Genomic DNA, 26,897 nt, shown 5'->3' with positions numbered 1-26,897 from the left:
TATTTAAAAGATGGGTAGACATGGTGCCCACAGACATGGTTTAGCAATGGCTTTGGCAGTGTCAGGTGATGATCCTAGAGGTTCCTTCCAACCTAGACAATCCTATGATTCTATTCTGTGTTTCTGGAGATAGAGGCCAGGTCTTTTGCCCCTTGACCTGCACCATCACTCTGCTCAGGGTGTCTTCTTGGGTTGCCGCTTAGTGACCACCAACTTGCAATAGTCCTGCTGCTACCCCAACCTGCCCTTTCTCGGATGAGAAGAGCACAACCACAGCCACACACGACACAATAGGGAAGCCTCCACGGGGAATGTGAGTACCTCCACGCACCATTAGATACACACAGAGACTGCTAAGGTAAAGCACATAGAAGTCAGCTTTTGCAGGGCAGACCTTAATGCAGAGTATTTAAAGATTTAGATGCCAAATTCCCAAGGGTTTCAAACTAAATCAGGCACTTAACAGCCTTTGAGGATCTGGATCATTACCCAGAGGCTGAAACAGTAATAGGGATGGATGGGCATTGAATATCATGCTATCACCACCAAGTCTGCAATAGACGGAATACGGCGTTCCCTAAAGAGCTTAATGGCAATAAAGAGCTCTGTAAAAGCCCCGACCTTTCAGGGGAATTACAGCATTCATTCCTCTTTGATGTGCTGTGGTTCTCTTGCGCATCTAAAATCCTATAAAGCGAATTAGAAATATCCTCTTCTACCAGCTGCCCAGAGGCTAGCAAAAAAAAAAAAAAAAAAAGACCATGAAAAATTCTCACATATATTTCCTGGGATCTCAGCCATTCCTGGGACAAGAAATCTCTGCTAAACCATGAGCTTACCTGCCTGAGTCACAACACACAGATGTCCGCAGTCCTTTGTTGTGCCAGGGGATGGGTATCCAGGAATAAAGCTTGACCTCTTTCTCTCCCTGCTGTGTCCCACCTGCGCCGCAGCTCTCAGTCACGCTGCAAACATAGCTGGGGCCAGCAAAGCCAAAAATCTCCAGTTCTACACCAGAAAAGGAGCCTCTGACTCCACACATGAGGTTATCTGCCAGACTAACTTCCTCCTGAGCTCCGAGCAAGCTCTGCCCTCCCTCCACAACCATCTTGAGAGCTGCAAAGAGGAAACAGCACAGCTATCTGCAAAGGCAATTTCTTCCTTCCTTGTCCCTCTGGGCTTTGCTGCCCCTTAGATGTGCACACAAGAGTCTCATTACTCAGCCTAATCAGCATTAACGAGCACTGGCAGCAGGTGTAGGCTCCACTCGCAGAAAGGCTGAAGAAAGTGGAATTACCCCCACATGAGGGCTACCAGCACAGGCCACCTGCATTAGCAGTGACGAGATGTTGGTCTGAACCCTGCCTCTTCTCTACCTGTTGGCTCCCTCCTTCCAGCTGTAAGGGCAGGAGTGGCTCTGGGCAAGGATTTAGGAGGAGGAGGAGGAGGAGGAGGAGGAGAAGGCAGGTCAGATCCCCACAGCTGCTTTGGGATGGGGGGAGATGAGGAAGACTTTGCAGAGGAACCCGTGCCCCAGACAATGTAATGATGGAGGAGGAATGGAGAGGGAGCCAAGGGGTTAAACAACAAGCAGAGCTCCATGGAGGGGAGGGCTGGTGAGAACAAGGATGAGGAGGCTAATACACGGGAAAGTGGCCAGGGAACACAGGGACTTGATATCCAGCAAAGGACAACACAGGGAAACAAGTGAGGGCTTGGCTTGCTTTTTGCCTTCTGGGCATCATTAGTCCCAAAAACAGGAGCTCTGGGGAGGATTCCAGGGCTTGGATCAGAGCTGGAAGACTCCCATTTTAGGAAGAAAAAGCCTAAAAGCAGAGCACTTTATCCCCTTCCCATGGTGAGGCCCAGGAAAGGGACAACAGTGATCTCCCCACATCCATCTGAGTTTTTGTGGTCTTGTGGTAGAAGACAGGAAGGATTCCTGTGTGCTGGGAAAGATAAAGAGGGTGCAGGGGGTACAGGAGGGGATCTGGTGGGGTGTGTGTCCTCATGGGCCAGTAGCAGCATCTATTGTGTACGTACACATCTTTCAAATATCTCCAGGGATGGTGATTCCACCACTTCCCTCTTCCAATGCTTGATAACCCTTTCGGTGTAAAAATTTTTCATACTGTCCATCCTAAACCTCCCCTGGTGCAACTTGAGGCCATTTCCTCTTGTCCTATCATCTGTTACTTGGGAGAAGAAACCAACTTCCACCTCGCTATGCCCTCCTTTCAGGTAGCTGTAGAGAGCGAGAAGGTCTCCCCTCAGCGTCTTTTTCTCCAGGGTGAATAACCCCAGCTCCCTCAGCTGCTCCTCTTAACACTTGTTCTCCAGACCCTTCACCAGCTTCGTTGCCCTTCTCTGGACATACTCCAAGACCTCAATGTCTTCTGAGAGTCTCTAACTGTTTTTATAATCTGCCAATGCTGGCAGTATACCAAGGTCTTAGTTCATGAAACTATCCTTCAGGATGCTGGACTATAGCACCAGAGATCAGATTAATTTAGGTATGGGTTTGAGTTCTAACACAAGTGATTTTGCTTTTCCTTCATGACTGTATGTAGAGCTAACAGCCCTACTCAGGACTGAGGTTCTCCTTTCCAGGTGGACATGCAACAAGAAAGAGCCTGTCAGATGAAATAAAGCTGAGTTTACACGAAGGAAAAGTGTTCACCTCACAGGAATCTCAGTGGAAGTTGGCAGGGAGGAGCTTCTGCCATCCCAATGAGAAGGTAAGTAGCCTCCTCTCATCTCTCCCCTTGTAGTTGCCTTAATAAACCCAAGTCTTCATATCGGGAAGGGCAGACTGCTGTCCATCACCTGTCAACATCAGGCCACAGAAAAGCAAAGGGAAATATTTACCGTAGGTGTTTAGTTTAAGCTCCATTAATAGCACAAAATTAAACAACTGGCAGCCCTTGCTGGTCTGCTTTCTTCATTGACTTGACAATATAAGGCCATCTTGGCAACAGCCCACCAGAAAAATGAAACGTGCTTAGGACCACAAGGAGAGATGAAACGAAGTGATTACATGGATCCCCATCACACTTGATGTTATGTCCTTTTGACTCAATTTGAGCTGGACAAAGAAACCTCTTTACTGGCCTCCTTCCAGCCCTATCACCCACTCTGTCCAGTTTTCTCAGGTAAAGCATCCGACTTCCAGCTGCTGTAAAAGGGTTGAACAGGTTGTGAAATGCTGATTTTCTCTGAGTGCTCTGCTCTTGACTACAAGATGTGATGGAGTCGGTGTGGTACAGCACGTAGGCCTCTTGCATGGAGGGAAAGATGTCACTTCAGGAGAGCTTTCTGGAGACCTGGCTTGAAGCTGCTTGTTGAAAAGATAAATGTGGGTAGAGAATGGGCTGCAGCACCATGCCTCAGTGAGAAAACACAATCCAGAGTTTGATTCTCCTATGGTTTATGGAGGGAAGTATATTTGAGCACCAGCTGACTCTCAGACAGCCATGCTGCGAATGAACCATGTTCCATAAATGTGTAGATCCACCAGAACCGGTGTTTTATTTTGCCAAAATAACAATCAAGATCCAAACACGTCTCCTTCGCCAACCATGTCACCTTTGCTCTTCTCAGCAGGAACAGCCAAAGAGCAAGCATCAATCTGAGCTTCCAGCCCAAGAAGAGGTATTCTTGGGGATGCCCTGAAGACCTTGCCTCTCTCCCTCGCAGAAGACCCCTTGGCTTCTCTTTCGTCTCTGAGTGTACCCTAGCAGGACTTTCCTGAAATGACTTTAAAACAACCAAAGCACCCAGGCTCAGAAGAACAGCCAAGACTTTACTCAGAGCAGCTTCACTTCTATCTCTTCCAAAAGAGGCCTCTAAAACAGCCCTACAAGTGCTTGTTTGTCTCCACGGACAGAGAAAAGTGGAGGTTGCTGCAGGTCAGTTAAACAGATTTCCCCAAGAGACACTTGCCCAGGGGAAATCCATATCAGAGCAGGGCACAGCATGAAAGCCTTGGGCCAGAGCCCAGCCATTGGCTCATCCTTCCTTTGATCTCACAGGCAGCTTCTCTCCAGCCAGAGAAGGACCCCTATAAATCCACTCGCGAGGCTCATTAGAGAGGAGCCGAGACCAAAGCCCAGCATCCAACCCTTTGACGTTTTGGAGAGCTGAGGCTGCCCAAAAGCCTGGCTTCCCAGGGCAGGCCTCCCTTGATTGATATTATTTAGAGTTGGAAATGCCACCCTGCCAGCATCGCTTGGAAAACACGGCGGCGCTCGAGACGCCGCTTCAGACGGGACTTCTCCGCACAGCTGCCCCTTCGCAGCGCGCGCGGTGGGAATCTGTTGATAGGTTCTTGACAGAAGTTATGGCTTGTTTATCTGGTAGCTTTACTTTGTGCCTCCTACCCAACCCGGAAACCCTTCCTCTCCTAACCTCTTGGCCTGCTCTTGTATACAGACTAGTCTACATGATAATTTTGGTAACCATGCTTCATCTTTATGACAAACACTGCATAAAGCAAACAGATCGGTATTGTCATAATTAAAGCAAACTATTGGGTGGTTTGTCTATACAATCCCAACAGTTCTGCCACTGCTAACGTGTTACCTGGCCTGCAGAGGTTTCAGCGAGCCGCCGTAAGGTATGTTAACCCGTGCAACATCAAACCAGGCACCATGACCCTGCTGCCACCCAAAGCTGGGAGGACTTGGAAGCCCACAGGACTTCTTTCTAGGGTTACTGCACGTGAGAAAGCCTCACCCAGTCCTCCCAGCATCTGGGGATGGAGTCCCTTTTACAGAAAAGCCTGCTGTTTAGCTGTAACGTGCCTGTGGGGTTTAGGGAAGATAAAGCACCTTCTTTGTCTTCACAGTGTTACATTCCAAGCCACAGATATTTGCTTTGTCTTTGTCTAACAGATTACTACACCCCCCCCAACGCCAGATTTTTTTTCTCCCAGCAAAGGTATTTGTAAACAACACTCCGTTCCTGCACTCTGAAAAAAAATTAAATTGCTCTGTCTCTTCCTATGAGGCATGTTTCCAGGGGCAGACTTTCTGGTGGTTAATTGCTGAGCTGCTTCAGATGTTTCAGCTGCCTTTTTCAAGTAGGGCCATCAGAGAGAGATGGGGATGGGAGACAGAAGAGTGTGAGTCCATCAACTGGTTTAATGTAGGTTAAACCCCTTATTTCACACCGGGGCAGATGGGAGGTGACACAGATGGACTGAGAGACACAGCTGACTCTCAAGGACCATGGTGCTTCTCTACCCACCACCCAGAAGTCCAGGTCTACCAGCAGTAATGCGTATCCTTAACATTTTTAGCTCCCTTTCAGCCCCTGGCCAGACCTGCTTAGCAAAGCCCATGTACTCTGCACTTGGCAACCATGTGTGTAGCTCTTCCAAGCCCAGGAGGATTGGAAGGGGGGGTGTCCTCTGCACCTTGTCTTTACAGCTGCCACGTTTAGCAGCAGCAGCAGCTGCCAGGACACAGGATGCGGATGTGCTCTTTGCAACTTCACATTCACAATCAACAGAGCAGCTGTTTGTCCTGCAAGCTCCTGGGGCAGGGGGGCAAGAAAAATCAATGGGTTGTGCCAAGAATGTCCTGGAGGGTCATTTGTCAGCACTGCTGAAGGAGGGAGCATGAGATTCTGAAGGGAGATCAGCACAGAGCAGGGTAGGACACCTGCACAGGGACATCGCTGTGCGGAGCCACGCGGAGCCAGCATGGGTGGCAATGCAGTGTGCGCATTTCCAGTTATAAATGTGATGGAAAAACAGGGCAAGGAGCCCAGCAGAGACAGCTGCAGGCAGGGAAGTCTTCTCGTTTGTGACAGCCTGTTAAATACACCAGCAAATTCCTGCTACGCAATGCAAATCACCCAAATCCCAGTCCAGCACCCACCGGCAGCCAGAGAGGATTTCGGTGGAGCGTTTGGGGGTCTGTTCAGGGCTATTCCTGGAAGCCCTTCTCACCTGCAGCCCCAGGGGTGTGGGGCAGTTGGGGACTTTGCAAGGAAAAGCACTCTTGATGGCCTACCCTGGGGTCTGAGAGAGCTAAACACCCCAGGAGACAAACACCCTGAGAAACAGTGAAAACAAAAAGCACCATAAATCCAAAGGGGACAGGTCCGTGCAATGATGTGTCCATGTGGATGTGTGCCTGTGGATGTGCATGTGTGCCTGTGGAGAAAGCAAGGCTTCAGCGTGGCTGGGGAGAGGACTTGCAGACCCCTACCATGAGGCCACAAACCCTAAAGAGACAGGGAGATGAGAGGGGGTGTGGGGGGAAAGCAAGAGGGAAACTGAGGCACAATCTCTGCAGGCGGTCTCGAGTGAAAGATGTCGGGACCTTATGACACCACATCCAAAGGCCACCCCAAGGGGTCTGTGGAATTTCCCCTTCCCACAAGATGTGTTTGTGGTGGGAGAGCAGCCAGCAGCATGGGCACCACCAGATGACCTCAGCAGATCAAAAACACAAGACAATTTTTGGGGGGGGGGTGTGTTCGCTTTTTAATGCAAGCTCAAAGGGGGAGAGAGTCCCTTCATTCTCTCTCCAGTCCCCTCAAGGACAAAAGTTCTTTCCCATACATGGCAAGGTGCATTTTTTTTTTCCCCACCATCAGCAAAAACCTTTCACAGATTAAATACGTTTTAATGGCTCTCCAGGGGGGCCTCTTTGCCCAGCTAGCGGCGCGTAAAATCACAGGAAACTGCCTGCCCGAGGTCTTTCCAGCAACTGCAGAAAAGATAAAGCTGCTGGGACACAGGCATAAATATCTTACCGGCTCTTTCTCGACTTGGGCTCATCCCTTCTGCCGGCAGCAGGAACAGAGGACGCTCAGCACCAGGCAGGATTGGTGTTACACCTTTTCTGGGCCATACACTAGAACAGGCCTCCCATTTCCTCTGGGCTCCTCCATCTTTCCAGGCTTTCGCAGCTCTTCCCAGCTGGAAAATATATGATATATACCATATTAATTATAATTAACATAGACAGTTAATTACTCCTGAGCCATTCGTCAGCCCTGATCCCTCTCAATCCTGCCCCGAGAATCATAGAATCATCTCGGTTGGAAGGGACTCTTCAGATCATTGAGCCCAACCATCAACTTAACACTGACAAAAAACACCACTAAACCATGTCCCTCAGCACCACGTCTGCCCATCTTTTAAATACCTCCAAGGATGGTGATTCCACTACTTCCCTGGGCAGCCCATTCCAATGGCTGAGAACCCTTTCAGTGTAAAAATTTTTCCTAATATCCAATCTGAACCTCCCCTGGTGCAACTTGAGGCCATTTCCTCTTGTCCCTTTGCCTGTGACTTGGGAGAAGAGACCAACCCCCACCTCATTACAACCTTCTTTCAGGGAGTTGTAGGGGAGAAGGTCTCCCCTCAGCCTCCCTTTCTCCAGGCTGAACAACCCCAGCTCCCTCAGCTGCTCCTCAGAAGACTTGTTCTTCAAACCCCTCACCAGCTTCTTTGCCCATCTCAGGACACGCTCCAGCACCTCAATGTCTTTCTTGTAGTGAGGGGCCCAAGCTGGGCAGGCAGGTCACGGCGAAGAGCTTGGGTTTTTTTTTGAACTTCACTCCCAGTTCTCCCAGTCTGTCCAGTTCCTCACAAGCTTTACTCTGCCTTTTTACTTGTGTTACAGTCGTTCTCCCCTCTCCTCTCTTCCACCCTTACTTACACCAGTGCACCCAGCGCCGCTGAACTGGAATCCAACTCTTCCTGCAGAGAGGTGGGATCCTAAAGCTGGGCTACTCCAGCAACCCTAAAGGTGCTGTGCACTGACCAGTTTGATGTCACGTCGACTGTCATCAGCCCCCGTACGGAGCAACTGGCCGGGAATCCCCAGCCTTGGCCTCCTTCCCACAGCAGCCTCTGGCCTGCCAGCAGCCCACAGGGGGACCATCACAGGCGTTGTCCCCCGGCGTCCCCTTCCCAGGCTTGCTGGAGCAGTGCAGAGCAGCTCTCCGCCAATTTTGCCATGTTTGAGGAACTTTCCCAAGACACGTTGCTCAGTCCAGGTGGCTGGTATCCTTGAGTTGCAGGAATTTTTTGATTTTCCCCCCTCTCTTCCCTTCCCACGGGAACAGGACGCCCGAAGGATGAGACGCTGCATGGTATCCTTCGCTCCCATGAGCAGCACTGCTCACATCTACTGTTTAGGGGAATTTTATAAACACATACACTAGATTTAAGGGTGGGGTTTTTTAGTTCAATTAAACACTTCCAGATAACAAAATGCCAAACCTCTTGAAAACCAGCAATAAATCAGCAGATTCAAACCAGGTCAAGGAATCATATTCCTTTTTTTTTTCCCTTGGAAATTCTTTTTTAGTTCTGTAAACTGGCACAGGGTGGGAAGAGGGAGTTTTGCTGAATTCCCCCAAGAGATTTTGCTAACCCGCCATTACGTCTGCATTGCACTGATGCAAGGCAGGGAGAACCTGCTTGCACCATCCTTTTCAACAGCTTTTTCGGATACTCTGCAGCAGAACGATTTCAGCAAAGTCTGTGGCAGTGGTTTAGGACGTCCGACGCTGCCAGTCCAGCAGTGACCAAACCAACCACTGCCCTCTGCTGAACACAGCATGAAATCCCCACGGAGCTCCCAAGGGTCCAGAAAATTGTGGCTGAAATCCTATTTTGCTGGGAGGATGAGGGAAACTCAAACTCCTCCCCCCGTCTTAGCTCATGAATCTCTCCTTCAGGTGAACTGCCAAAGTCCTACATTTTTTTGCTTCCATGTCTCATCCCATTGCATATCTACAGTACGTTTAAGTATACATTGCTACAGAAGGCTGCTGATTTGTGCTAAGCATCAAGCCCACTCTGCATTTACATCTGGCTGCTCCACCAGCTACCTTGGTCAAGGATTTTGGCAAATGTGGAAGAAAAAAAGAGAACAGTTTCTCAGGGGAATTATCTCAGGAACATATCCAAATAGGCAAAGACATGGGGAACGTATTATGTTTGAAGGGAATCACCCACAGAAACTGATTTCTAAAGGACCTTGGGGAGTCTCCATGACAAGAAAACAAGCCTGGTGCCCTCTTCAAAGCCACACCAACACCCAGCCATGGACAGGAGGGGAAGTCTCTAGCCCCTGTTTGGGGGAAGGCCAGGCTAGGTAATTACACACTTCCTTCAACTTCATATTGATATATTGATCACTCTCTTGACTAACACAGTTTGGGCTCAGTTTCCCTCATTGGGAGAGCATGAAGAGCCTTGAGGGTTACCTCATGCACACCTTGGTGTGCTGGACCCCAGAGAAATCACTGGTAGGATCTCCTGGCCCTGAGCTCCAGCCTACTGCTGGCAATTAACAGCACAGCCTCTGCATGGCCCAGGACAGGAAGGATTTCTTGTCCCTTCCAGAGCTTGTTGTACACATGTCCCCAGATGTCTGAGGGTCAGTCACCAGTGCCCCCACGTCAGCCACTGCTTCAGGCCTTCTGCCCCTGGAGCTCCACCTATGCCCTGCAGGACGGCTGCAGATCATAGAATCATGGAACAGTTAGGGCTGGAAGGGACCTTCAGACCATGTAGTTGCAACCCCCCTGCCATGGGCAGGGACACCTCACACCAGACCAGGTTGCTCAAAGCCCCCTCCAACCTGGTTTTGAACCCCTCCAGGGATGGGGCAGCCACAGCTTCTCTGGGCAACCTGTTCCAGTGCCTCACCACCCTCAGAGTGAAAAATTTCTTCCTGATATCCGATCTAAATCTCCCCTCTTTCAGTTGAAAACCACTACCCCTAGTACTATCACTACACTCCCTGATAAAAGAGTACCTCCCCATCTCTCCTGGAGCCCCTTTAGGGATTGGAAGGCTATAAGGTCTCCCCAGACCTTCTCTTCTCCAGGCTGAACAACCCCAACTCTCTCAACCCTCACAGCAGAGGGGCTCTAGCCCTTTGATCATCTTCGTGGCCTCCTCTGTACCTACTCCAACAGGTCCATGTCCTTCTTATGTTGGGGGCCCCAGAGCTGGACACAATACTCCAGGTGAGGTCTCACCAGAGCAGAGCAGAGGGGTAGAATCACCACCTTGACCTGTTGGCCATGCTGCTGGGGTTGCAGCCCAGGATGCGGTTGTCTTTCAGGGCTGTGAGCACACATTGCTCATGTCCAGCTTTTCATCCACCAACACCACCAAGTCCTCAGGACTGCTCTCCATCCATTGTCCACCCAGCCTGTATGTGTGCTTAGGATTGCCCTGACCTGCACGCAGGACCTTGCACTTGGCCTGGTTGAACTTCATGAGGTGGGCACGACCAGATGGTCCCAGGTGCTGCTTTTAGCTGCGGACAAGCAAGAAATGGTGCCAGAGCTCAACAGCAAAGTGTCTTTAGGGCAGCACCTGGGGAGGGAATTGATGTTCCTCCTCGTCTGGGTGGCTGGCAGTGGCAGAGAGCTGCATGTCCTCTCCTGGGGCTCCTCAGCACCCCGGGCCAGGACACCAAACACGGGCTGGCCCGTTCTCCCTCCTCATCCTTCTCCGCCCTTGCCCGAGCTGCGAGCTCAGGTCTGGTTTCTGGGCCTCGCCGTGTGGAAGGGCTAATGCGGGCCACCGCTCGGAGGAAGCTGAAGGGAGAGGGGAGAAGGGATAAAGAAGAGGGGAAAGGAGACAAAGAAGAGGCCAGAGGGGACACCGCCGCCGCCGCCATGCCCCGCCCCCCCCCCCGCGCACCCTGGGCCGCCGCTAGATGGCGCTCCGGGAAAGGCCGAGGGCCGCCATGGCGGCAGGGCCGGGGGAGGCCGCGGGGGGGTTGCTCAGCGGGGCGCCGGCCTCGGCCCCTCAGTGAGCGGACCCCCGGCCCCTCGGTGGCGGGGCTTACACCTCGTACCCTCCAGAGGCTGCACCCCCACTCTGTGCCCTCCATGACAGGGCCCCCGGGGTGCTGGAGCTCTTTGGGCACCGCTCCTGCAGCCGGGAGTGGGGCCCAGGCAGCAAACTGGCTGCCGTGGGGAAGGGGAAAGGGCCGGCACCATGGCCGCAGCAGCAGCCATAGAATCACACAATCACAGAATGGTTAGAATTTGAAAGGACCTTAAAGATCATCGAGTTCCAACCCCCTGCCCTGGGCAGGGACACCTCCCACCAGACCAGGTTGCTCAAATCCAGCCTGACCTTGAACCCCTCCAGGGATGGGGCAGCAACAGCTTCTCTGGGCAACCTGTTCCAGTGTCTCACCACCCTCACAGGAAAGAATTTCTTCCTGATGTCTAATCTAAATCTCCCCTCTTTCAGTTTAAAATCACTACCCCTAGTACTATCACTACACTCCCTGATAAAGAGCCCCTCCCCATCTCTCCTGGAGCCCCTTCAGGGACTGGAAGGCTATAAGGTCTCCCCGGAGCCTTCTCTCGGAAGCCCATCTCTCCTGGAGCCCTCTTCCCCAGGCTGAACAATCCCAACTCTCTCAGCCTGTCCTCACAGCAGAGGGGCTCCAGCCCTCGGATCATTTTTGTGGCCTCCTCTGGACTCACTCCAGCAGGTCCATGTCCTCCTTATGTTGGAAGACCTGGGCTTAGCAATGGAGGGAGCCCAAAGATTGCTCCAGGAACCCCCTGCTTCCCTCAGGCCATGAGCTGAGGAAAATGGACATGCTCCTCGCTTTCACCTACCCCAGAACACAACGTAGCTGAAGTTTGGCCCCTTTTGCTCAGCCTTTCTGGGCATCCCAATGCCAGCAGCAGCCAGGCATGGAACAAGGTCACGGCTGGGAATTGTCTTTGGGTGATGCTGTGCAGGGGCAGCTCCTCTAGCTAAACACCTGGAAGGGATGTCATCCTGCTACAGACCTTGCAGGCGACAAGCAGACTTTTCTGCAGCTCATCCACCTCAGGTCCAAGCCCCGACCACCAAATGAACTGTGATTAGCGTCTGCCCTGGGTGCACTGCTGCATCCAGGACTTGGAAACACTCTGGGTCAGTCGTATCACAGACACCATGTAAAGGAACCCTTCAGCTCCAGTGCAGTTACACACTGCACTAGACCCTAACAGTTTCCTGTCTTCCTGTCTGAAACTGTTTTATTTGTCATCTTCTCGACTGCTAGTAAATCAGAGAGGAAAAAAAAAAGCTATGACTTATCCCTTCCATTCTCAAACACAAATTGTTCCTGGTTAGGCAATGCCTGCATTGGGAATTTTCTTTGGGTTACCAAGTTACTACGGAAGGAAAAGGTCCTGGTGGAAATAAGTCACCACACATCAATCCTGTGAACCACTTACTTTGGAGTGCAGAGCTCCAGACCAGACCACCACGGCTACCTTACGCGTTTTCCCCAGGCATTAGCTGTGTGTCTGAAAGAGCCCCCGAGAAGTTCTGCTCAGAGCCTTGCTCGACCACCAGCCTTCATGTGCATCCCAAGCAGTTGGCAATCAAGAACAGACTTGAAATACAAAGCCTCCAAGGACAACGTGCCACTGCAGGAGACAGCAAGTGTGTCGCCAAGGTCAAATGATGTCACCAGCCCTCTGCATTACAGAGAAGGAAGGACCCAGCCCAGTTCCTCTCTGACGTTAGGTCTGACTCTGGGATAAATTTTGGGTGTGTGAATGAGATAGTCACTCGAAGCATTTCTTTCTAATTCTAAAGGCACAAGTGGAGTGCTCACCCTACCGCATCCCAAGCTGATTTTCACTTGGCTTTTCACTTGGGCCAGTCCAGTGGTAACAGGGAAGGGAGAGAAAAAAGCCCCCAGAACAAATTAAACCCAAAGCCAAGTTCTGCATGAAGGAGGAAAGGCTTCCTTCCTCCTGGCAGAAACCCTGAAACATGGCAATAACTCAACACAGCCAGAGCAGCATGTGACAAACTGAGAAGTCCCCTTCCAATGCCCTCTTGAGGACATCAACAAATCCCACACCCTCATCCAGGCACTTTCCACCTCTGCTGACAGGATGGCAGTCCTTTGCCATCCTGCCCTCCTGTGCAGTCCTTTCCTCTATGTGCTGCACACTGAAGCAGGTTTGATGCCTTTCTTTGGAAAGGTTTCCTAAAATGTCCCTGAGGCTTAGAAATATTAATCTCCTTCTTCAGTCAAAGATGCCCATTTCCAATTTATTCCCGTTTGATCCTCCATTAGTACTGTCTTTTAACATAAATACCCCTTGTGCCCCAACATATTTAACATCTTTTGCCCCCAGGCTTCCTTTGGTTTGCTTACAAAGAGCATCTTTCAGCCTTGGTTGACTAAGTGATCCATATGTTCTTCTCACAAAACAATCCCCCCTTTCCCTGATCGTCCAAAGGACAGTCTGAACTCCCAGAGACTGTGCGCAGCGCTCTGGGGCCTGGCTCGTAACCCACAAGGCTTAATTCCTCCTTGGTTGTACTTTGGCACAGAAACTTTAATGGCTCAAAACGCAGCAAGGGAGCCAATATTTCTATTACCTCCCTTCCATCCCTGCTTGCACACACTCTCTCCATGGCACACAGCCTGCTGCAAGGCCATGAGGTATCCATACGCCAGGAACGTTTTATGACGTTCCTCTCCTAATCCATTTGAACCCTAACAATTTGACAGGTCAGGCAGACCTAACAGGTTTTGCCACCAGCTGGTGAAGCAGAACGGAATAGCTCATCCCCCTTTCAGCAGGACCCAAAGGACGAGGAGGCCATCGCAGCCCCCAGCCCTGTGAAATGCACAATTTGGTGGGCTGCTCCAGGGAGACAATGGCCAGTAATCCCGGAGCCTTCCCTCTAATTCACACTCACGTGGACGGGGCACGTAACCTGCCCGTGACTCATCCCGTCCTCAGGCAAACTGCCACGAAGGGAAGAACGTTCGGAACAGCCCACGATGACTCTCCGCTGCTTCGCTCCAAATAAAACAGGAGAAGGAGCGGCAGCTGCGGAGCCTGTTTCAAAACACAGAGCCACGGGTGAAAGGGTGACACAGCAATTCGCCCAGGCCCCAAAACAGAGCCAGGCTCTGACATAAGAAGCCTCTTTTACAACCCAACCTAGCGAGGTGGGGAGCTCGCTGGCCATTTTATCTGTTTTTCTGAGGGACAAGTCAATGCAGAAAAATGTAGTGATGCATCACAGCCAGAAACAGTTGTGTGCAACAGCCAGAATTCCAGAAACTGCCCTCTTTCCCCTTTTCCCTTTTAGCAAAGCAGTGCCGTATCCCAGGGGTTGTTGCTGTTTCAGAGGCAGAGGAGTCCCCAACCTTGCAGATGAGATGAAGGCTCCATGGAGGAAGGACAGTGAGTGGCTACAGCTGGCTAAATATCCATATGGAGAAACGATACCACCTTGACACCGTTGTCCATCAGGGCCCTGAAACCATCCACACATTACCCTGCTCTTACAGTCTTCTCCATATACTGACACATTAGGACAAGAGGAGATGGCCACAAGTCATGCCAGAGGAGGTTTACATTAGATATTAGAAAAATTTTTACATCGAAAGGGTTATCAAACATTGAAACAGGCTGCCCAGGGAAATGGTGGAATCGTCACCCCTGGAGGTATTTAAAAGACCAGGTAGACGTGGTGCTGGTGGGACATGGGTTAGTGATGTTTTTTGTCAGTGTTAAGTTGATGGTTGGGCTCGATGAGACAATTCTTTGATTCCATTCTACATTCTTGCTTAAACCACATTAAACCTCTGTGTTGACACTGCAAGAATTAAAGTAACTTTATTTCTATGTAGCTTCTTTCGCTTTGACCAGGTTTAATGAGCACGCTTTAAATTCACCCTAGTTTGGGTAGTCCAGTTTAACTTGCAAAGATGTCTCTGCAGAGATGAGCTCCTCCATAACAGCTCTTTACCTATCACAGGCATCTCCGCACTTTAGCTTAGTCTGGTTTTGGAAGTGGAAGCTCTGAAAACCCCAAGCAGGAAAGATTAACCTGGCTGGTATTTATCGGGTGCTATCTACATCCCAACTGGAGATGATTTCAACATAAGTGTTGACTGTATCTACTCTCTCCTGCATTTGCCAACATCATCGGATCTACCTAATCCTCTCTCTTCCCAGTCATATCCATCTGGTGAGTTGAGTTGATATTAATGACATAGCACGGGAGAGCAGAGAGACAGAATCACAGAATGATATGGGGTTAGAAGGACCTCTGGAGATCATCTAGTCCAACCCCCACCCAGCTGTATCCCAAATAATCTTGCTTGCTGACAGCACAGGAGCCAGTAAAGCCTGGGCTGTGTTGCACATAGATCACTACCAAAACAGAAGACATGATGGATGTCTTCAGGAGGACTATCAAGCATGTGAAGGGAAGCCCCAGTAAGATGAAAGGAGCTACTGTATCTTTTTAAGTGTAAATTATGCCTCTGCTTGTAAGTATAGAGCAGATTTCCCATGGATTGGAAACCTTGCTTTCGCAGGAACGTCCAAGCTGACTTGTTTCTCCATTAAAGCCTAGTCTTCATCAAACCAAGCAAGTGCTTTACCATTTGAAGGAAGTCTTTGTGCACTTAAGACACTAAGTTCTTAAACCACCACCACCCCCCCCCCCAAGATGGGGCAATTTGCTTGGAGAGTTCACCCTTCTGCTGCAGTACAGGCAGCCACTGTGTTTCAGCTGATGTTCTGGCCCTGGGAGAAGGCTCAAGTCTGCCCAAGGTTATAACCAATAAGTGAAATTAGCAGTGGCTTCATCTCAGTTAACCTCAAATTGCCTATGTCTACACAGGCATGCCTTGAAGCAATTGAACTCGAGCTTTCCCTTGGCACTGGATCAAGCACCATGAATTTGCATCTGAGTTTTAGCTCATACTGCACATAAAATTTACCCAAACAACAGGCATATATGAGCATTTACGATTAGCGTCCCTTCCTTCTTCCTATTTCCACAGCAACTTGCTGGGGAGTGTTTCTGATGGCCTTTTAAAGCACAAATGGTCAAAATATACAAGTATGGTATTTATAGACTGCTATAGGAATAAAAATAAAAGTGTGCTGCTTTGTTGCAAAGCTCAGATTCAGTCTACATTAAGTCACGCTCTTTGCAAGCCCCTCCAGGCAGGGCACAAGATCTTATCTTGTGGATGGAGATTGTATTCACATGTGACACATGGTTGTAACAGGTGAAGACTTAAAATACTTGCAAATTATCCCCTTCACCCTCACCAGTCCCAGCATTTGAGGCACAGAGCTTGCTGGGGCTGCGTTCCTGGATCTGGCTTCAGGTACTGAGTCACAGAATCACAGGGGTTGGAAGGGACCTTCAGAGATCATCTAGTCCAACCGTCCTGCCAAAGCAGGGTCACCTAGAGCAGGTTGGACAAGAACTCGTCCAGGTGGGTTTTGAAGATCTCCAGAGAAGGAAGGAGACTCCACACCCTCTCTGGGTAACCTGTTCCAGTGCTCTGCCACCCTCAAAGCAAAGAAGTTTCTCCTCATGTTGAGATGGAATTTCCCGTGTCCCAGTTTTTGCCCGTTGCCCCTTGTCCTGTCACTGGGTACCACTGAGAAGAGTCCGGCCCCATCCTCTTGACACCTCTCCTTTAGATATTGCATTGATGAGATCCCCTCTCAGCCTTCTCCAGGCTAAACAGCCCCAGGTCTCTCACCCTCTCCTCATCAGAGAGATGCTCCATTCCCTTGATCATCTTTGTAGACCTTTGTAGCCAATGAGTCCCATTGCCTTGCCAACTGGTAGAAACAGGCAGATGGAAAAATCAGTGGTGCTCTAGAGAACTTGGGAGTTTAGCTCATTGCAGCTGGGTGTGGGGCAGGAGCTGGCGATGCAGTGTGTTTATGCAAACTTTGCTCCTGGGGTTGTCCCATGTTGCACCACAACCTGATGACCCATGTGGACTGCTGTATCAGATCTCAAACACTGAGGTTTTCAAAGACCTTGAGTTTTATACAGATCAACATGGTATTTTTTGGTGCTTGAGGGTGAATTAGACTCTATGGGGAGCACAGCCATTGTATTAGTGAGTGGAAACCCCACTCCAAGTTGCACAGCTTGACCCAGCAGCAGGTCCATAGAGACAGCTAAGATTAGCCGAAGCACTGAATAACTCTTGCTCTATGCTGCAGAGGATGGAGGTCTGCTGAAAGTCACTAGATCACAGGTGCTTGCTCTGTGGACTCTGCCCTCATAAAAGTGAAAAGATGTCTCCTCTAAGCATCTATTTCCAGTGGTGAAGATCATGAATTAAATCTTTGCTGTTCTCACTGTGGCTGTTACCACTGTGTGTTAGGAACATCCCTTCTCAGGGGAAATGGGGAATGGAGCAAGAACCCATCCAGCAGCTCATCCATCCTTGTACTCATTAGTTGACTATGATAAGGCCTTTTATGTTCCACAGGCCATGAACCATCCTGTTATCAGGAGCCAAAAAGCAGCTTGATCCAGCAACACAAACACCGACCTGATGGTGTTTCTGGCATTGGATGCATTGGAGAGGCCGGACCATGCTAAGAAATTAATTAATGGTTAACGTTCAGGGTTTGGGGTTTTTTGTGTAAATAGCAATGTCAACAACTCTTTATTCTTGCAAAATATAGCTGTGGGTGTCTCAGGGATAAACCTCTTTCCCTGGTGGCCTCAAACTGGCAGCAATACTTTGCTGAGAGGTGCACACCTAAGAAAACACGCACAGAAAATCACGGAGCTGTAATGTAGCCAGGGACAGACACGTGCCCGGTGCCTTCCCATACCTCCAGGACTTTGATTCGTCGTTCTACGCAACACACTGTGCTTCACCCTGCCAAGCTCTGCAGAAGGACAGCCTGGCCATCACTAGTGATGTGTTAGAAAACTTCAACAAGTGGCACGGCTCCTTGGGATCTGGCTAAAGGAACTCAGACACGGGCCAAGAGTGGAAGGTTGTTTACATGGAGAAGAAGTTATGCTGAGAGACGCTAACCTTCGTTCTCCTCTTTTGGGGATAACGCCCGCTCTGCAAATTTGAGTAATTCATAAAAGTCATACAAACTGAACGATGGCTGGAGGAGGTGGCAGAAATCTGGCTGGGAGGAGAGCACGGGCTGAGCTGTAGCAGATGTCTGCTCAGGCACCACCCAGACAAAATCCTCTTTTGTCTCTCTCCCCTGACAGCACAGAACTCAGATCCACCTCAACATCTTGCGATGTCTGCAAAATGCTGTGAGGTCTTGGCAAAAAGCACTGAGATTCCTGGGATTTGCTTACCTGCATCTGGTAGTTGGACTGCATTTCTCAGGTCAAAAGGAGAGGCTAAGGGTGTTTTTTTTTCAAGTGCACAAGGCCTGAAATCCCCAGTTCCCTCCATCATTTCTGTTTCTTTAGCACTTTGGAAAAATCCTCTTCTGAGTCGATTCTCATTCCCATCAGGAAGTCTTCATTCTTGGATCCAGGTGTAGTGCCATGAATCAGGTACTGTCAAGGAATAACAATCTGTTCCATTAAAATGACAATGTGTCCCCTGCTTTTAAAACAAGAATCATTGGCATTGACACATTTAACAATAACAATATTATTGTTATTGCCTGCTGGTCCCATCCCCCTTCAATCTGTCACTTTCCTCAGTGTCCTTCTGGACACACAGACACCTGCAGATTGTAATGTAATGCTGCTTTCTTATCTTCTGATAAATCCTCCCCCAGACAGACATCATGGCAAGGTATATTTCCTGCCTCTTTTTTCCTTTCAAACCATTATGACCTGGAACAATTTCTATATCCATCGCTGCTGCTAAATTTCAGACCACCTTCCTCAACTGTCTCTAGAGACCAGAGACTGCCACCAGCCTCAACCTGCTTTTTGGCCTGTGTTGTTTCGAAGATGATTTCGCTGCAGAGGCAAAACAGGAGGATGGAAGAAAAGGAGCCACTCATAGAAACTTCCAGAGACTCCTTTCTCTAACCTTCCCAGACCACAGCACTTATGATCAGCATAAGGGTCAGGTAGAGACATCTGGAAGACATCTCCAAGCCCTTCAGAAGCCCTCTGCACCATCTCTGCCTGGCCAAGGTCTCCCCTTGCACCTTGGGCCATGAGAGGCTGCATTGATGTTCTCTAACATTGATGATGGTTCTCTAACAGACAAAAAGCACTTGAAGGAGGAGGGAGCCAGACTCTTTTCAGTGGTTCCCAGTGAGAGGACGGGGGGCAACGGGCACAAGTTGGAACATAAGAGGTTCCACTCAAATATGAGGAAAAACTTCTTCACAGTGAGGGTGCCAGAGCCCTGGAACAGGCTGCCCAGGGAGGTGGTGGAGTCCCCTTCTTTGGAGATTTTCAAGACCCGCCTGGATGCTCCTGAGTAACATGCTCTGACAAGCTCTAGGCAATCCTGCTTCAGCAGGGGAGTTGGACTAGATGATCTCTATGGTCCCTTCCAACTCTAAAAATTCAGTGACATTGAGTGAAAACTCAGTGCTGGATCTCTTTCCCTTGGCATGTTTATAAGGAAGGATGTCAGTGTCCTGCAGTCCTCGCTCACCCAGCACAGAGAAGACGTAGCTTTTGTGCCATTACTCATATAGGCTGCTTGTTCTACCCCTGCAAAACGAGCATGATCAGCCAAAAGAATATCTGTAGTGTTTAAACCCCTGGTGCTGCACCTCTTGGAAACTCTGGGCCAGATTCTGAGCGGGTATAAATGAGTAATAGCACCATCAAAGTTGTTTAAGCTGCTGTAAATCAGGAAGGATCTGGATCCTCTGCCTCTGGTGCATCCCTGCATGTGTTGTGGCTTAATAAGCACTAGCTAAGAATAACATTTAATGTCCCAGCCTGAGCGCTGCGCAGAATATCAAAGTCTTTCACCAGGAGTGCAATAACACCACTTTCTCTGTTCTTCACAGTCATAAAAATGTCCTCACGTCCCACATCCAGGGAAAACAGTGAAGTCACTTATCCCCTAAATTACACTGAAGTCAACAGAAGTGGCGGAGTCTTTGTTTCACCTGATGTTCCACTTGAGAAGGAGCAACTCGAGAGCCTCTGTCATGGCAACTGCCCGTCCCGAGCAGACGAGCTGTCTCCAGGCCTCCCCGATTACATCTTTGCCGTTATAATTCACATCCTGCGCTTATTAGCGATAAGGTCAATAGCAGCAAATACAATGGGAGCTGCTGAAAACTCTTGTTGTTGCACATGCTCCCGATGACACTTGCTGTGCTGCAGAAACCAAAAATAACTTCCTGCTCTCCCAGAGCGGCACGGAAAATATTTCCATGTATTTTCTGGGTTATGGATAACTTCCCTTCTTTAGGTTTATGGTGGGTATTTCTCCAGGGAAGCTGAACACAAATATCCCTTGGGGGCATGTGCCATTTTCCCTCTGCAGGAGTGCTCTCGCCCTGGAGGTCTCCATGCCCTCCTTACAAGGGCAGAAATTCCCTCTCCCTCACTTTCTCTGACTCCTACTTACCCATACACGGCTCTAACTCAGTATTTCTCCCTTTCTTTCCTTTTTTTGTCCAGCATCCTCAGCCTTATCTTCTTGTTGTAGGGCTCCTAATGCTTGTATGAGGGTGTGAGCTCTCAGTGCATGCCCACAGCAGAGAGAGGTAACATTGCTTGTGTCCTCTGTTGTTCCTCCAAATAAAATACACCCAACCCCTGAAAGTCCCAGAGGCTGCTTCCTACTTCTTTTTAGGGCAAGAGGAGAAAGTGCTCCAGGAGCTCCATTTCTTCCCTAAGAGCAACCACATCTGCCGCTGCTAGACAGCACATCAGTGATGGACCAGGAAAATTACTTCTGCTCAAGCGATTTTTGGCTTCTTCTGACACTTTTCCCATTCCTTCCCATTCCTTCCCATGCTGTCACTGCCTTCGCCTGGCTCTGGCTCTGAGTGGCAAATGCAGAGCCTGTCTCTCTGCACTGGCAGCGTCCGCTCTGCTTAAAAGCTCACGAATTATCTTTGATGGTCTGCAAAAGCTATTTGCTTTTGGCGTGCAGCTGTAAACTCCAGAATGGCAGTGAGTGTCAGAGAAGATAGGAATGGGATATGAGAATCCAGACGGGTTGAGAATGAGCAAGAAGCGTATCCAGGGACCTTTGCGAAGGTCAAGTCCTGCAGACAAACCACCACATCATGAAAGCCATTAGCACAAATTGTCTAGTGAAAATCCCAGTCCTTTTACGTGATCATGATGGAAATGGTATGGAATAAGGGGTGGAGAATGTCAAGGTTTCAGCTGGGATAGAGTTAACTTTCTTACTAACAGCTGGTACGGTGCTGTGTTTTGGATTTGGGATGGGAAACAGTGTTGATAGCACACTGGTGGGTTTGGTTGTTGTCTGCTCCTCATACCACCACACCAGTGAGCAGGCTGGGGGTAGACAAGAAGTTGGGGGGGGGAAACAGCTGAGACAGCTGACCCCAACTGGCTTTTCCCCTACCTATTAAACTGTCTTTATCTCAAGCCATGAGTTTTCTCTCTCTTTTACTCTTCTGATTCTCTTCCCCATCCCAACCAGGGGAGTGAGCGAGCAGCTGCATGGTCCTAGCTGCTGGCTGGGATTAAACCACGTCACCACCACGTATTTGAAAGCACAACTCACACACACCAGGGGTGAGCCTAGAACCGCTATTTCAGTGACTCCTGGGGACCTCAGAACCCAGCGAGGCCCCATCATGGTGTCATATGGAGACAGGTGGTAAGTCCCTGACCCCAAGCAGGATAAACAGTCAGGGCAGAGAGACCACAGCAGGGACAGGAAAAGTGTTCTTTTGGGCAGGGGAAGAAGGGATTCAAAGGCCTTTCACTATAAATTCATTCTTGCACTGGCCACAGGGAGGGATTCCTTTGCTGGGACCGATCGGTCTGGCTGGCTCCAGACTCCCAAAAAAAGCATGTGAACTTCTGTGTTTTTAAGCGCGCAAAAGGCTTTGACTTTCTCTGCTCCAGCTGCAAAAACCACCAGCTTTCTTGACAGCTCCAACTGTGGTAATGACTCATTGTCAGAGCAAACATCTGGGTCTCATCTAACATCTGGTGCAGGACAAAAAGGGACCAAGTTATTCTGTAAAGAAACCAACAATGACCTGCCGATCAGGCCAAGAAGAGGAAGGCTTCAAGCTGGTTTGGGCTGCTCCGCAGTCCCTCGAGTACTATTAAAATGTACAAGGATATGCAAGACCTGGAACAGGGATCACATGCCCTTTTCTGACCTCAGATGCTGCATCCAAGTTAGAGATCCTGAGCACCACAACTTGTGAGCAGCCAGCTGCTCGGGAAGCGAGCCTGGATTCAGTAGGAAGGCTTGAATCCTGCAGGGAAGGAGCAGGTCTGTTACTACACACTCACACCCTTCCCCTCCTTAACTCCAACCCCCCAAATCCATAACAGGGCACACAGTCTATGGCCACTTCTCATCCCCATGCGTTGCCCACCAATACCGAGATACAGCTGGCTTCACATCAAACTCCTCCTGTGCTCTTGTCCTCCATCCCAAGTTGGATCTTCTCCAAGTCTATGGCCTCCTACCTTCTTCTCTTTCCTTCTCACCTCAAACCAAGACTTCAGTCCTTATCCTCCGCTTTCCACCTCCGTGACCCTATTTTCTCCCCGGTTCCCTGTCCTCCTCAGAGGAGCCTTCTCTACATCCACCCCATAAAGCTCACCAGCTCCTTTTTCTTTTCCATGCCTTATACACCCTCCATAGCCCAAACTATGGGTGTTTTAGAGCCAGCCCCTCCCAGCGTAGGGAACCATTTGGTTTACTCCTGCTCTTTTATGGGATCAGATGTGACAGCAATGAACACAACAGAAAAGCTCTCACTAGAGGCAATATACAGAGACTGGACTTCAGATCTAATGACTGGGAACCATTTCAAGTGTTAATCATTCTCCTTTGTTGTTCTTTATCCAAGTTGAAGCTAAATCTTAATCTCCTTAATCCCACTATTTCCATGTGAAAGGTCTGCAGGCAATGTGGGAGATAAACTCATTTATTTCTCTTAGAAGTTATGTCAAGGAGCACGACGGGAAGATCGCATAGGCAGGAATTTTTAGCTACAGTCCCCCAGGGTGCGAGAGCCGTGTTCTTTTTTCAAACCTGATTAATTCTGCATCAGTTGGGCACATTACAGACACCATTTTCCTGAAGTCTACAGTGTATTCCCTGGGCCACAGCTGCTGCTTCTGCCACTACTTGCTATTTGTGGAGTGATTGCGTTTGACAAATAGCAATGGGAGAGATTTCAGGAATGACTCAGAGGCAAAGGCAATTTCACATCCAGTTTTACATCCAAAGACAGCTTTTCACTGGTTACAGAAATATGAACGAATGGGGCTTATTCCTGCCCCAGCACCCTCTTGGGATCTTGTTGAATGTCACATCTTGAGCCATGGGTAGCCCATCGCCCTTCAGCTTTTCTCTGCTCCAGGAACAAGGGACAATGACTGTCAAGTCCTCGTCACGTTTCTTGGGTTTCTCCCAGGTTGGTGACAGTCTGATGGTTTGGATGTACCGTTTTTTCCCCTGGCTGAGCTGCCAGTGATGGGTCTATCCATCCTACCTACCTTCATGAGTCACCAGGATTTACTCACTGGCTTTTGTCTCCCAGTCTAGATGTCCTGAGACAGTGCACATAGATGTGCTGGGATCTTGCTGATTTGCTCATCCAGGGGCCATTAAGCACCATCCAGCAGAGCACAAGCTCTCTCTGCCCCATCCTGGGGAGGTCCATAACACACTCACTCCTCCTGCAGATACACGCAGCCCTGCCAGGGTGCTATTTTTTTTTTAATGGTTGGACTCGATGATCTCAAAGGTCCCTTCCAACCATGAAGATTCTGTGATTCTATGGAGATTCTGTGATTCTATCTCTTCCACTCCTCAAAAGCCCAACTAGCCCATGTTCCCTTTAGAAACAAGTTTCTTTCTGTGTTTCATCACCAGAGATAGATGTTGGCCTGCTGTGTGCCACCTCGGAGGAGACAGCACATCCACCAGTTTCACAGCACGTGGTACCACCAGTACAACCTGCCAAGGTCAGCATGGGCAGCAGGGGCATGGTAAGAGCACCCTTAGGCTGTAAGTGATGAATTAGCCACAGCAAGCAACCAACCTGGCAAGAAGAGTGCTCAGGCACCATCAGGGTAATCAGAATTGAGAATGTTCCCCTTCACTTCTTGTCCTTTCCGCAGGGTAGCTTCCAAGCTGCAGCGTTGCCGAGTTTCTGATACAATCCCAGAGCTGGCATCATCCCCAAACAATTAAAAATGGATCCTAAGTGCTTAGTTTCCCAAGCACCCACAATATTAATTACTGGTGACAGAACATCAAGTAGGGTGATACACGGCTGCAGCAGTGACACCCCTGCACCTGCAGGACCCACCTGCTAATGAAGACCTCGAGAGCCCTTGTCCTCCACTGTGGGCAAAGTTGTCCCTGTTGCCACAACCCTGCTCCCCACCGCTGTCTCTGCCTCTGCAAAACAAGTGACATCCTCCATACTGCATACCATGGAGACACAGAGACCTGGGCCAGGCCATGCCTGCCATCACAGAAAACCACCTGGACAGGAGCTGCTGTCACTCCCAGGTTTTAGTTTTCAGAATCTGGTTTGGTCAACATCGCAACAATATTCCAAAAGTTTTGGGGTTTGGCGTTTTTTTTCACTGAAAAAAATTACGTGACAGGGGATATAGAGGAGGATGGGAAGGGGAATTTCTTTTTTTTCTAATTGAGGTTCAGTTCTGACCGCTGCCCTCCAATTTCAGGAGGACTAATAGCAGAGATGATAATTACTAATATGGAGAAGTAACAGTAATTACCAGTAGATATTAACGCCTTTTTCTACTGCCATTGTTATTAATATTAATAGTAGTAATTGTTGTTATTTCTCTGACAATTAGAGGAGTAATAATGTAATTGCTGTTATTATATGCTGTTGTCATTAACCTGTAACCCTGAAGCACCTCAGAGTGCTGGTCATTGGTGAGGACACCTCTGTTCTAGGCTTTCTACAAGCCAAGCCAGACATGGCAGCCCGAGCCTCAAAGCACAAGCCAAGAGGCAGCTTGGGGAGATGCTGAAATGGAGGTGGAGGAGGTGGGGACACAAGATGTCGGTGTCAGCACCCTGGCAAGAGCGAATGGGTGCTTGCAGGTTGGGGAGTCAGGAGATCCAGAGGCGTTCCCCACCTCCACCACAACCTTCCCACATGACGTCCAACAGGCATTTGGAAAGCCGTTGGGGACAGGAGGGAGTTGCTTACAGTGCTTAATTGTAGGTGTCTCCATGGGCGTTAGGTGCCTGATCTCACTTTACAGCCACCAAGGAGCTAATCGGCACTATCAGTGGAGACTAATAAGCAATTTAACTGACTAAATGTAAAGCAAACCCACTAAACATAAGCACCACACGTTATTTGAGATGCTTGGACATACCTCTGTCTGAATCCCACCGAATCTCTTCATGGTGCAGCTCCCCATCAGTTAAATGGAGATGTTATGGCTCACTCCTCTGCAACTGCGTGTCTCCATGTGCCATCCTCCATGATGAGAGGAGTCCAGAGCTCTGTGTTTGACTGAGACATCAATTATATCACTAACAATATAAGAGTTTTGTTTTGTGGTAAAACCAATGACGCTCAGCTCCTGATTTAACTCACAGTGCTGGGCTCCTGTATGAATCTCATGTCTGGATGTAGGATCTCAAGATGACCCAAACGCTATATACGCTTCAACCCATCCTGGAGGCCTACGACATCTGTGGATGAGAAGACAGTCCAGCTACCCATGTTGACCACATCTCTAACTGTAATTCACCACCTACCAGTCAGAAACTTTGCAGAAACCAGTGTTGGTCTTGCAGACCACCCTCTGCTCTCCAGGAGTGACAGATGAGAAAAGGTACTCTTCGTCCTCCGCCCAGGTATGCAGCAGGTTGCACTGGAGACCTCCCAGGGCCCACTCCAATCTGAATTATCCTGCAATTGTAGGTCCTGCAAAAAAGCACGGATTCCCCCATGTGAACATGGTGCCCACTGATGTGGCTTCATGTCATGAAGGACACTTTAAGGGGCAGGTTTGTGTTGATTCCAGAATAACAGCATTTGTGCCATTTGTCCTTTCCTCACATCTCCTCCATGCCAGGAGGCCTTGGGAGGCTCAGCCCTGACAGCAAAGCCCAGGCTGGCCTGGGCAGACCTGGCTGTGGAAAGCCTGCCAAGGCAGGGTGGCTGGAGCACACCACCACCACCACCTCAGTCCAATTCTGGGCAACAGCACAGCAGGGCCTGAGCGTTATCTCTGGCCTCTCTCCAGCAGGTGACTGACCTTCCCGCTTCTGAACAGGGCTTTTGCCAACAGAACACATGATTGGTGTTTATTTGGGAGCCAGGCAGATAACAGCAGTTAACCCGCTGCTACTACAGTTGCCTTTTTTATGTGCTTCGCGAAGATGACAACTTTGAACCCTGGATGTGGCAACACAACCAGTCTGGCTCCCCAACCTGAGGTAGAGTCATAGAATTATGATTCCAACCCAATGGTTTGGGTTGGAAGGGACCCTAAAGATCATTGAGTTCCAACCCCCTGCCATGGGCAAGGACACCTCCCACTAGACCAGGTTCCTCAAAGCCCCATCCAGCCTGGCCTTGAACACCTCCAGGGAAGATGCTTTGATTTTTTCCACATCCAGGTCCTCCCTTCACCGTATCTCATAAGACAATCTCCCTCTGCCTGCCTGCTCTGCCCACACCATGCACAGACACATCTTTCCATGGGACCAAGAATGGTGCAGGAGAGGTATAAAAAACAAAGCTCCTCCACGTTAACGCTCATGATGCTTGTTAGATGGAGTCCCTGATTTCCTCCTCTTGTCCCAGGGCCACAGGAAGGACTCTTTGTTACTCAGCACCCTGTTTAATCATTTACACTAGGGCAAAGTCAAGGTGGGACAGACACTGTGTTCCCAGGACCTGGGTGCCTGGGGAGATGTCACACTGCCAGGATTTCCAGTGTT

At 49.5% G+C, this 26,897-nt stretch overlaps 1 long non-coding RNA gene across 1 annotated transcript; it reads right to left on the bottom strand.

Moving 5' to 3' along the window:
- Nucleotides 1-18,161: 18,161 nt before the first annotated feature.
- On the bottom strand, nucleotides 18,162-25,959 carry LOC106902121. Its single transcript, XR_001414432.1, has 4 exons — nucleotides 25,543-25,959; nucleotides 25,319-25,458; nucleotides 24,265-24,356; nucleotides 18,162-18,346 (listed from the first exon to the last, which is right to left on the bottom strand). It is a non-coding gene; the product is annotated as an uncharacterized LOC106902121 (long non-coding RNA).
- Nucleotides 25,960-26,897: the final 938 nt, after the last annotated feature.

This window comes from Calidris pugnax, unplaced genomic scaffold (genome assembly GCF_001431845.1).
Source record: "Calidris pugnax isolate Ruff unplaced genomic scaffold, ASM143184v1 scaffold41, whole genome shotgun sequence".
Classification (NCBI taxonomy): domain Eukaryota; kingdom Metazoa; phylum Chordata; class Aves; order Charadriiformes; family Scolopacidae; genus Calidris; species Calidris pugnax.
The sequence above is the reverse complement of the archived record's forward strand: the minus strand, read 5'-3'. Positions and strand labels throughout refer to the sequence as shown.